Raw genomic sequence first — 9,712 nt, 5'->3', positions numbered from 1 at the left:
TTGTTGCAATTAGATCATGTTTAATAACCATTGTTTCCTCTGTAATTGGCATCTATTTAATTCATTTATCATTAATAAACTAATCATAATTATTTACAATACTACATTATAATAAATAAATAATCATTGATTTTCTGTTTAATCCATTGTAATAAATCCATCTATCAACAAATTATTACATAGGATGGAAACCATTGGAAATCCTAATTACTAACATTTCTGAATAAAGAAATTCTATAATATTCGGTTGCCAACCCAATACATTCATCCACGCGTTTGCTCTCTCTATTCCGAGATAAAACCTCGACAATATGAAAAGCCAAATTAACGAAGATAATACAGAGAGCAGACAATATTAACCAGAAGCAGAAGAGTTTCAAGAAAACATGAAACGCGGACCCAAACTAGGATGGCTGAATAAAGTCACACGAGAAAAGCATGATAGGTTGCTAATGGCAAGAGAAATGCGCTTAAGAGAAGAAGACGTTTCGAAAGATTAGAAAAGCGAAATGAGTAAACGAATGTTATTACTACCAAACAACAATGTGGCAGCGATAGAATCAGAGATCGTGTCTCAACACGATGAGACAGCGCACGATATGGAGATTAGTGCAGCATGAAAAAGAGATAGAAACGATAGAAAGCAAATAGGTGTACAGTCAGAAACATTCGCAGGAAGGAAATATAAAGTACAAAGCACGATTACTCGCAGTAGCACGTAACTAGAAATCGGAATAAATTACGGGGAATCATTCGCTCCTGTCAAACGATTGGACACAGCAAGGGCTATGCTGGCTCTAACAGCGATTAATCGAATGAAAATCAAGCAATCTAACGTCAAATCGGCATACTTATACAGAAATATAAAGGACATAGCATATATGGAACAAGCACTAGGATTTATAACCGACGTTAACAAAGTATGGGAGCTAGGAAAACGCTCATATGGATTGCTTTAATCTGGATACCATTAGATATTACATAACACAATTTGAAGGAGAATCTTGTGCGTGAGAATATAAATGTGTGTGCGTGTGTGTGAGAATATAAATTAAGGGATAGAAGCAACCTATTGTGGAAATATACGTAGCTGACTTTTTATAGCAACAAATGATAAGATAGTTGAAGAACTCGCATCAAAATTAAGATAGCACTTTGAGTTAGCGGAATGGGAAGAAAATAATTCCTTAAATATAAAAATTATCGGAAATATTATACAAAGAACAAATTTTAAGGAAATACCGCCTAGAAAGTTGCGATCCAGTAAAATAGCTAGTAAGAAAATTTAAATGCATTTAAAACAAGATTTAGATGCATATGAGGATCGCCGAAGCCGGTGTCACGTAAAGTGAAAAAAGAAACCGAAGGTGAAAATAAAAAAGAGAATTTATTTGCTAACATCTTGTTTACATTAATGACAGTTTACTTCCGAACTCCAGCCGTGACTTTCAAAGACTGGAGCTCTTACAACTCGGCCGCATCCCTACACAAGTGGTTATCTTATGAAGTAGGGAGGACCACCGGGTGTTGGGTCTGGGCCCTGGACCCACTGCTGTCGCGTGCCCTCCCATATCGTCTGGTTGGTGTCCGTCATAAGCTCATCGGTTTTGAAGTGTGCCGGTCGTGACAGCGGGTAAGATCAAATACCAACAGTTACTGAGACCACTGATTAGTGGTAGTAGATTTACTGCATTGGCAACTAAATGATTGCGGATTTTGTCAATACCACCTAATGACAAAATCCGCAATGACTTAATTGCCAACCCAATATATAGCTATCGGAACGAGACCTGATATTTTTGCACGGTAAGTAAACTGTCTCAATATAGTCGGAACTCAAAAGCCATACATTTGACCGCTGTGAAAAAGGAATGTAGATACCTGAATCAGTAGACGCCAGTTGGATGGAAAAAAAATTAAATTTGTAGAAAGAAAGAGTGAAAAAAGATTAGACAAGATCAAGTCGTGCTTTATTCTCTTTACAATTGAATATGTCTGCAGAACTGCAAGGAATATTTTAGTAATAGCATTTTACAATTAATTTGAAGATATCTAATACGAAAATTGAAATGTACCATAACGTAATAGTAAAATCATTAAGAAATATAATAAATACCGATATGTATGTATGAGTAACATTTTGTATGTAAATTAATTTTTAAGAAATGGACAAGTGCTATATTTTAATCTTTCAGTTTCGACAAAGAAGATAATTCTTTTAACAAATTTTGTAGAAATTCAAATCAGAAAATAAAATAAGAAAGTATACAACTTTTTATTAACTTTCGAAATCAGTTTAAAAACAATTACAAATAACATATGAGTTGTACGAATGAAAATAGTTACATCAGAATCATATCCACTCTAAAACCTCATTTATTTAGTATCAATTCAAATTTTTCTGATAGAAAAGAGATGTCACGTGAAAGTATTTAATGCAAAGAGTTTAATTAAAAATTTTCATGCTATTGACCATTCATTTGCGTACACGTTCGAACGTCCCTAGTGATAGGCTCTTCTTATTATTTTATTTACATCGTTCTTAACAATATGAGTAAAACTAACGTAGAAAAAATTAGTTATTGGTATACTACTTGTAGCAAACTGCAGAACTAAAAAGAAGGCAGAAAATAGTGTGAAATTAAAAATTTTGGCGCGTTTAAAAAAATGTGTTTTTTAAAAAGAAAAAATAGACTTTAAGGTGCTATAACAATTATTTAAATAAACTTCTTGACAAACTTTTTTAGTTCATCGAGAAGAAAAATATATGTAGGAATGCTTATTATAAATTAACAGAGAAGACAGTATGATAAACACAATATTGTAACACTCTCACAAAATTGAATATAATATCGCACTTCACGAATTCGCTTAACACTATTTCTACGTCACAGCAACACGATGAACTTCTCTCGACCACGATTAATTCAACTCTGACAGCATTACCACGCTCATTTTTCCCTTAACAAACCTTGGTAACGCTCACAACACTCCTTGACAGCATTAACATATCTAAACAACGTTTATAAACAATCAGCCACGTCTTTCGCTAACGTCACACCATCCCACATATATATAAAATAATTTAATCCTTTTTTGGTTTTTCGTTTCAGTCAAGAATTACGAGATGAATCTTTCACGCCGATTGAAAACTGCAGCTTAGAAATCTATTATAATTTTTCTTTTTACTTAAAAAAAATTTTTTGTATTCGTTAAATATATAGAAAACCATACCTCTAAATTCAATAACTTCGTTTCTTTCTTTCCCTTTTAACAAATATCACAAAAAGACGCTATTTTAGAACATTCTAATTCAGGACATCCCCTTAAGGAGGTTACTAAGGAAGGGATAAGACTTAGCATATTTATTATCATATTTAACGCAGTCCTTCGCCTTAAATATTATTCAAAGCTTTAGAAATTGTCACTCATTACTCTTATTCTTAAATCAAGGAAGCCAATCCATCGAGCAAATTCAAACTGATCTGTCGCTCTTCCGTCAAATTTATCCAAACTCTTTCAGAATATGCCAATCGGACGACTTCATTCCTTTTTCGAGGATTCGAAAATAACGTCGGATTATCAATTCGGTTTTCGGAAGCGACATTCAACAGAACAATATCATCGGATAGCACACAAAATCAGCCAAGACCTAGAGAAGAAAAAATTGTGCCCTGCAGCAGTGTTTCTGGGTATTAAAAAAAATATATACTTATACCTACTTCTCTGTATCATAGTTGTGCTTAGTCAATAGGTTTTTCACAATAGATATTTAGGAAATGCTACTAACTTTTTTATTACATATATTTTTTCTCTCTATATTTCTTTATTATTATTATCTATATTTATTTTACTATAATTTTAGTTGGTAATTGAATTGAAAACAATTTCATATTCCATATCGCTGCTATAATTTAAGAAGTATTGTTATTTGGTCTTAGATATCGAATGAAATAAATTTCTTAATTATTACTTCCACATAATTATCGATTACTGCTGCAGAACATTTTAACTGTACACTATGTTCATAATTCTAAACTTTTCGTATTTTGCCTTTAGCATTCCTATAATATTTATGAATCAAGCGTCCTATTACTGTAATGAAATTATTGATATAACAATAAACAAACGTACTAATAACGACAGTACCTTCAGTTATGACTTAGTTATTTCAATCCGACGTGATCAACGAGATGTCCATAACAAATTTCAATGTTACCCACCTGAAACGACAAATACAATAATTAAGTTATTAATGTGACATATTGGAAAGGAGGGAATTACGAATTTTTACATATAAATTAAAATTCATTTTGTTCTGTTAGAACATACATCATTTATACGTAATTCAATAAATAAATACAAAGCAAAAAATGTTGTGGCTCTATTATTTCCTTATAAAACGAAAGAAACTTTTCGGACAATGTAATATTTATAATTCACTGTATTAATATTTATGTCATATAAACACATGGAGAGAGACTATTAACAGGTACATGGTTTGCGAAGACACGTTTAAATTTAGTTAAAATATATCGCATTAGATGATATTCTTTAATGAAAAATTTACCGCAACAAAAACTACCGATGGCAGAAATTTAAATATTTCCAAAGGTAGTTGTGCTTTGAATTAACTTCTGTCGTATAGTAAATATGAATTAATGAATTTAAAACAAATTGTCACATTATCTTTTTGAATGCAATATTGTTTTACTGTAGATAATAATAAATTATATCTTATAGTTACTGATCGATCGTTCGCGGGGAGACGCGATCGCGAGGAAGCGCGCCAACGGGAGTCGTAAATTCTCGTTACAATTAGACAATCGACGTCACGAAATGATCGATTCTCTATTTCGTTTAGGCCAATAGAGGTAGTTGAATTGATTATAACACTGAGAATAACAAGTTACAACGTATACTTTATTGCAGCAACTTTATCGACATAGAAAGTTATGCCAGGTGCGTATAGATATAAGTTAAACAGATGACTGATCTAAAGATGGAAAATCAGTCAAGAAGATGTTGACTTATCTAAGGATGACAACTAACGAAGATATGTTGACTGATCTGAGGACGATGAACCAGTGAAGTTCGGTGACGATGCTGTGACAACAGCCATACCCAAATCCACGTCATTCCACGCTACCTGACAGTGAACCGTTAGACTCTGACCTTACCTTTGCACATGGCCCAAAACTAAATTTTCCTCATTACGTAGGGCACTCAGGATCCTCTCCTTGCCTCTCAACACTCTTACTACAAGAAATATAATAGCAGCAAAAATATATTAAGAGCTTTATAATAGATTTAATAATAATGATTTAATTAAGGGAATTATTTACCTTTACCCCTTATATTTTGAGAGGGCTATGAAAAAAGTACATCTCCCTCAAGAGGCTAATTAGAACACTTCCTATGATATACATTGCCACATTAAGAATCAAATACTTTCCAATCAGCTAGAAGCTCGGCGGGGCAGGCGCTACGCTCGTTAAAGCCCAGAACTGAAGACGGCGTGTCGCGAGTTCGAATCCGCGGCATACAGAGGAGCAGCCGAACACTTCCCAGAGAATGGAAGTTTCTTATTAAAAGAAACATACAGCATTTATTAAAGGAATACTACACATGCAAGCGGCCAGCCCCTCCCTTGCGTGTGGTGTGGATGGATGCACTTTCTGGGAGTACTTGGTTAAACGTGCTTGGTGTTAAGCACACAGCGGCTCGACGGTCAACTCGCACAACACTAGTCCCCACTGTCGTCCCGTCCGTGGAGGTTTTAGCCGGTAAGAATCCGGCACTACCTTCTGCCCACCTACACTTAGGGTAGTAAGGTGTCTATGAAGATTTCCTCCACGTAAAACAAAAAATTTTTTTTGTAGTGTGAAAGGAGAGACGTTTAACGCTCCCGTATACAAGGCTGGAACACACATATAAATGATAAGGCACTGTCGCCTTTCGACAACACTTACCAGATCTTTTTGGAAGGATCGCGGAGGGATTCCGCTATCCTTCCGGATAACGCAGGTGCCAATAATTTTTTCTCACTGGCGAATAATCTTTACCAAAATTTTTTGTGACAAATGATCTTTACATCCTTTTGAGCATTGGATTTCGAACGATATATTAGACGCGAATCTAGATGTTTGATCCATTGACATCATGTAATCAAAAACGAAATACATAAAAAAATTTTATATGCAACTGACAAAATTTACACTACTAATTATCAAATTCCAAACTTGAACAATATAATCATAGTCAAAACTTGGATACATACTGATGGATAAAAAGTGGCGCCTACCGACATTCTGGATCAAATTCAGTAAACATATTTCTTTGAATTTTTTCGAAAGTTTCTATTTGTAAATTGGTTAGTTAATTATTTTGTTTTATTTTATTTATATTATCACATATTACTTAATTTCCTTTTATATTATTTTATGTTTTTTATCTTATTTATTTATTTTATTTCATCAACATAATTTTCGTATGCCCTAACAAAGCATAAAATAGTCAATGCAAATATTGTAATTAAATATAAGAAATTATAACCTGTGAGTACACTAATTTTAAAGCCATTGGATTGGATTCATTATTTATTTAAAAAAAATTTTTTTCGTATTTGTTAAATATATATAAAAGCATGCCACACAATTCAATAACTTTATTTCTTTCTTTCCATTGTAAAAAAATCACAAAAAGACGCTGTTTTAGAACGTTGTAATTCAGGGCACTCCCTTAAGGTCCAAGGGTTGTCTTTGACGAAGTACCCTAATACCAATGTGACCTAATCGCATTCTCGCGGTTACGATTTATCGTTCGATTAGCTTGAAATCAGTTGTTTTAAAGTTCAATAGTATGGGAACTGTTTGCATCTTGTTCAGTTCACAGGATTCGGTCGAATAACCTTTACAGACGACCATGGGATGGTTCCATGTGAAAAGATAGTAAGAGAATATATGATACAAATTTTTCGTCCGTGGTTTAGTTTCCAAGCAAGCGAGTCTGAAAATTTGTCAAGTATACTTGAACGTGGCTAATTATAGACTGGGTATGAACAAACAATCAGCAGGAAGTTACTTTATCTGCGAAAATGGCTTCATTTTTATGAAATTAGGATTTGGATATATTTAATTAAAAATTGTCCTAGTATACGAGTACGATAAACTTCCGAATTTATTTGTCTCATAAGCGATGCGTCTTTTAAAGAAATTGTATTTTTTTCATTTTTGACTTATTTTCACATGTTATATAACTTCTTGTCGATTATTTACACCCGTCCAATCCGGAATTAACAATATTTAAGTATATATATTTGATACATTTTTGAATTTGATTTTATCGAAAACGAAGATTCTATATTTTCTTCTTATGTTTTCATAAGGATTGACCTCATTTGCATATCGATGTTATTCAGCCGGGTTTACATTTCTACGAGACTGCGAATTTTTATGAAAATTCATACTTTTGTAAATGTAATCAAGAAAATTGAACTCAAGCAGAGATTTGCTTCACCCTCTAAACATCGTAACAACTATTTTATTTCAGATATCTTATTGACAAGATGATTCTAATAAAATAATCGAAAGGGACTAAAACTCTATCCTAGCTGAAGTTAACACTAGAACTACCACACCAGTGAAATTGACTGGTTTTACAATTTTATTTTAGAATTCCTACTTCATGTTATATTTTCTTTCCGCAATGATGCAATGACTTTCGCAACGATAACTAAAAGAATAATATAATGAATTTTATTTTGTTTTTTATGTATCCAAACTCAAAATAATTTTGTATCAAGGCTACGTATACCAATAGCAGTTAAAATGACTGCTACTTGTCAAAGCGTGAAAGGGTCCTGCAATCTGTTTATCGAACTTCAATTAACCAGTTTCACAACTTCCCACACGTTTTTCAAGTTTTTACCGCGTATCATTCGATATGATGATATCAGTTATCAGGAAAATTTCAGATCGATCGCTAGATGCTAACGCTAGAAATACCACAAGCAGTCAAAATGACTGGTTCGACATTTTTATAAATGTGTCAACTCTCGTTTAGAGATTATGTTCCCGGATGGATCAATAATACCAAAAATCTACTACATAACATGGAATTGCTTCTGTAAGAAAGTAATAAATCAATAAATATAAAACTGTTCTATTATTACGTATTTTTTAAAGACCAGTCATTTTCACTGGTTTTGGTAGAAATAGTTTCGTGTTAACTATCGGTAGTTCTGGTGTTAAGGAACAATTGTAGAGAAAAATTGTGCACTGTTTTATCCATCACTCCATTTTTTTTATTGATTTGAGGTGTACGGTGTAATAGGTACTGGAGGTACACTCAAGTATGTTCAACCAATAACGTTTATTAACGTCTATCACTCGATAACAATGAATAACACTTTGATAACAATGATAACATTAACAACAGTTGACGCTTGACGACGATTAACAACAGCGGCGATTAACGGATCTCTTGAAAATAGCCGAGTCGTTTCTCTTCGCCATTCGCGCTTCGTGGTTCGGGGTAGAATGTCCTTTTTGTTCCAGATCGAACGGGTTCTTCCCTTCGTTGCTCATCGATATCCCCACTAGCGTGAGTTCATTAGATCTGCCGCAGCGGCTGGCGCGCGTATGCTCTTCCGAGAATTCGGCGGAAGAAATCGATGGCACATTGTGCACGTCGGTGTTGCGCTTTGACGGCGTAACGCTTTGTATCACGAAGCCGTTGGAAAGTTCCGTGACACGTGCCGCCGCAATCGTTAATCGTGGTTAATCGTTATTTGTTGTTAATTGTTAAAAGTTTTATTTATTTATTCTTAGTCCATACCTTTCGGCTTTGGACGACTTTTGGTTTACATTTCTTATATAATGCCCTTACATCACTTATATATCTCTTACACTAGCTCTTCTATAATTATATACAACTGCTTATACCTATCTATTGCACCTTACTTGATCTATCTCCATGTTCTAACTTATATCTAACGCTTGTAACTAAGTGCTCTTTCCGTCTTTGGCTTTTGCTTCCTTGTTGCGCCCCCTCCCTGTCGTTCCTCCCCTCTTCTGCTGCTCTTCTCTCCTCTATTATCGCTTTCAGTTCCGCCAGTCCTTCTCCAGTCTCATTTAGTGTTTCTACCATGTTCCTTGCTCCTCCTGTTATCTCACATTCCTCTAATATGTATATAAGTCCTCCTCTCCCTTTTTGCATAATCTGCAAATCCTCTTTCTTCCTCCTCTTTCCAGTGTTCCCTTGCCGTGGTTTCGTTACTACATCTACAACTTGCTACTATACTTCCATTTCATCTTTCCTTCTAGATATTTTGATAGCCCTTCTTTTGCTATGTTCCTGTAATATCTATTGTACTTAGATTCCCTTATCCTTTTCTCCCTCTCGTCTGTTTCTCTCTTCCCTCTTTCATCTATGATTTGGTTTGCTGTCATCCTTTCTTGTCCATCTCCTGCCGCCACTTGTGTCCTTCCCTCTCTCGCCTCCTGTAACCTCATCTTTCTTTTCCTTGCTCTTTTCCCTTCTTGGCCCTTTTCCCCACTTCCTTTCTCTCTCCTTTATACACTCCTTTACTAATTCCTTCTTCGATTCTAAGGCTCATACCTTACTGCTCTTTTCAGTGCCTTTTCTCTTATTTCCTCTATCTTGCAAAATGTAATTCGGCGTTGTTGTGTCTAAGCCTAGAATCCATCTC

General features: G+C 34.4%; 1 non-coding gene across 1 annotated transcript; it reads left to right on the top strand.

Moving 5' to 3' along the window:
* The first annotated feature begins 5,876 nt into the window (after positions 1–5,876).
* LOC117161799 (U6atac minor spliceosomal RNA) lies at positions 5,877–5,983 on the top strand. The gene has a single exon (XR_004465083.1). It is a non-coding gene; the product is annotated as a U6atac minor spliceosomal RNA (small nuclear RNA).
* The last annotated feature ends 3,729 nt before the right edge of the window (positions 5,984–9,712 follow it).

The sequence above is a fragment of the Bombus vancouverensis genome, chromosome 18 (assembly GCF_051014615.1).
Source record: "Bombus vancouverensis nearcticus chromosome 18, iyBomVanc1_principal, whole genome shotgun sequence".
Taxonomy (NCBI): domain Eukaryota; kingdom Metazoa; phylum Arthropoda; class Insecta; order Hymenoptera; family Apidae; genus Bombus; species Bombus vancouverensis.
The sequence above is the reverse complement of the archived record's forward strand: the minus strand, read 5'-3'. Positions and strand labels throughout refer to the sequence as shown.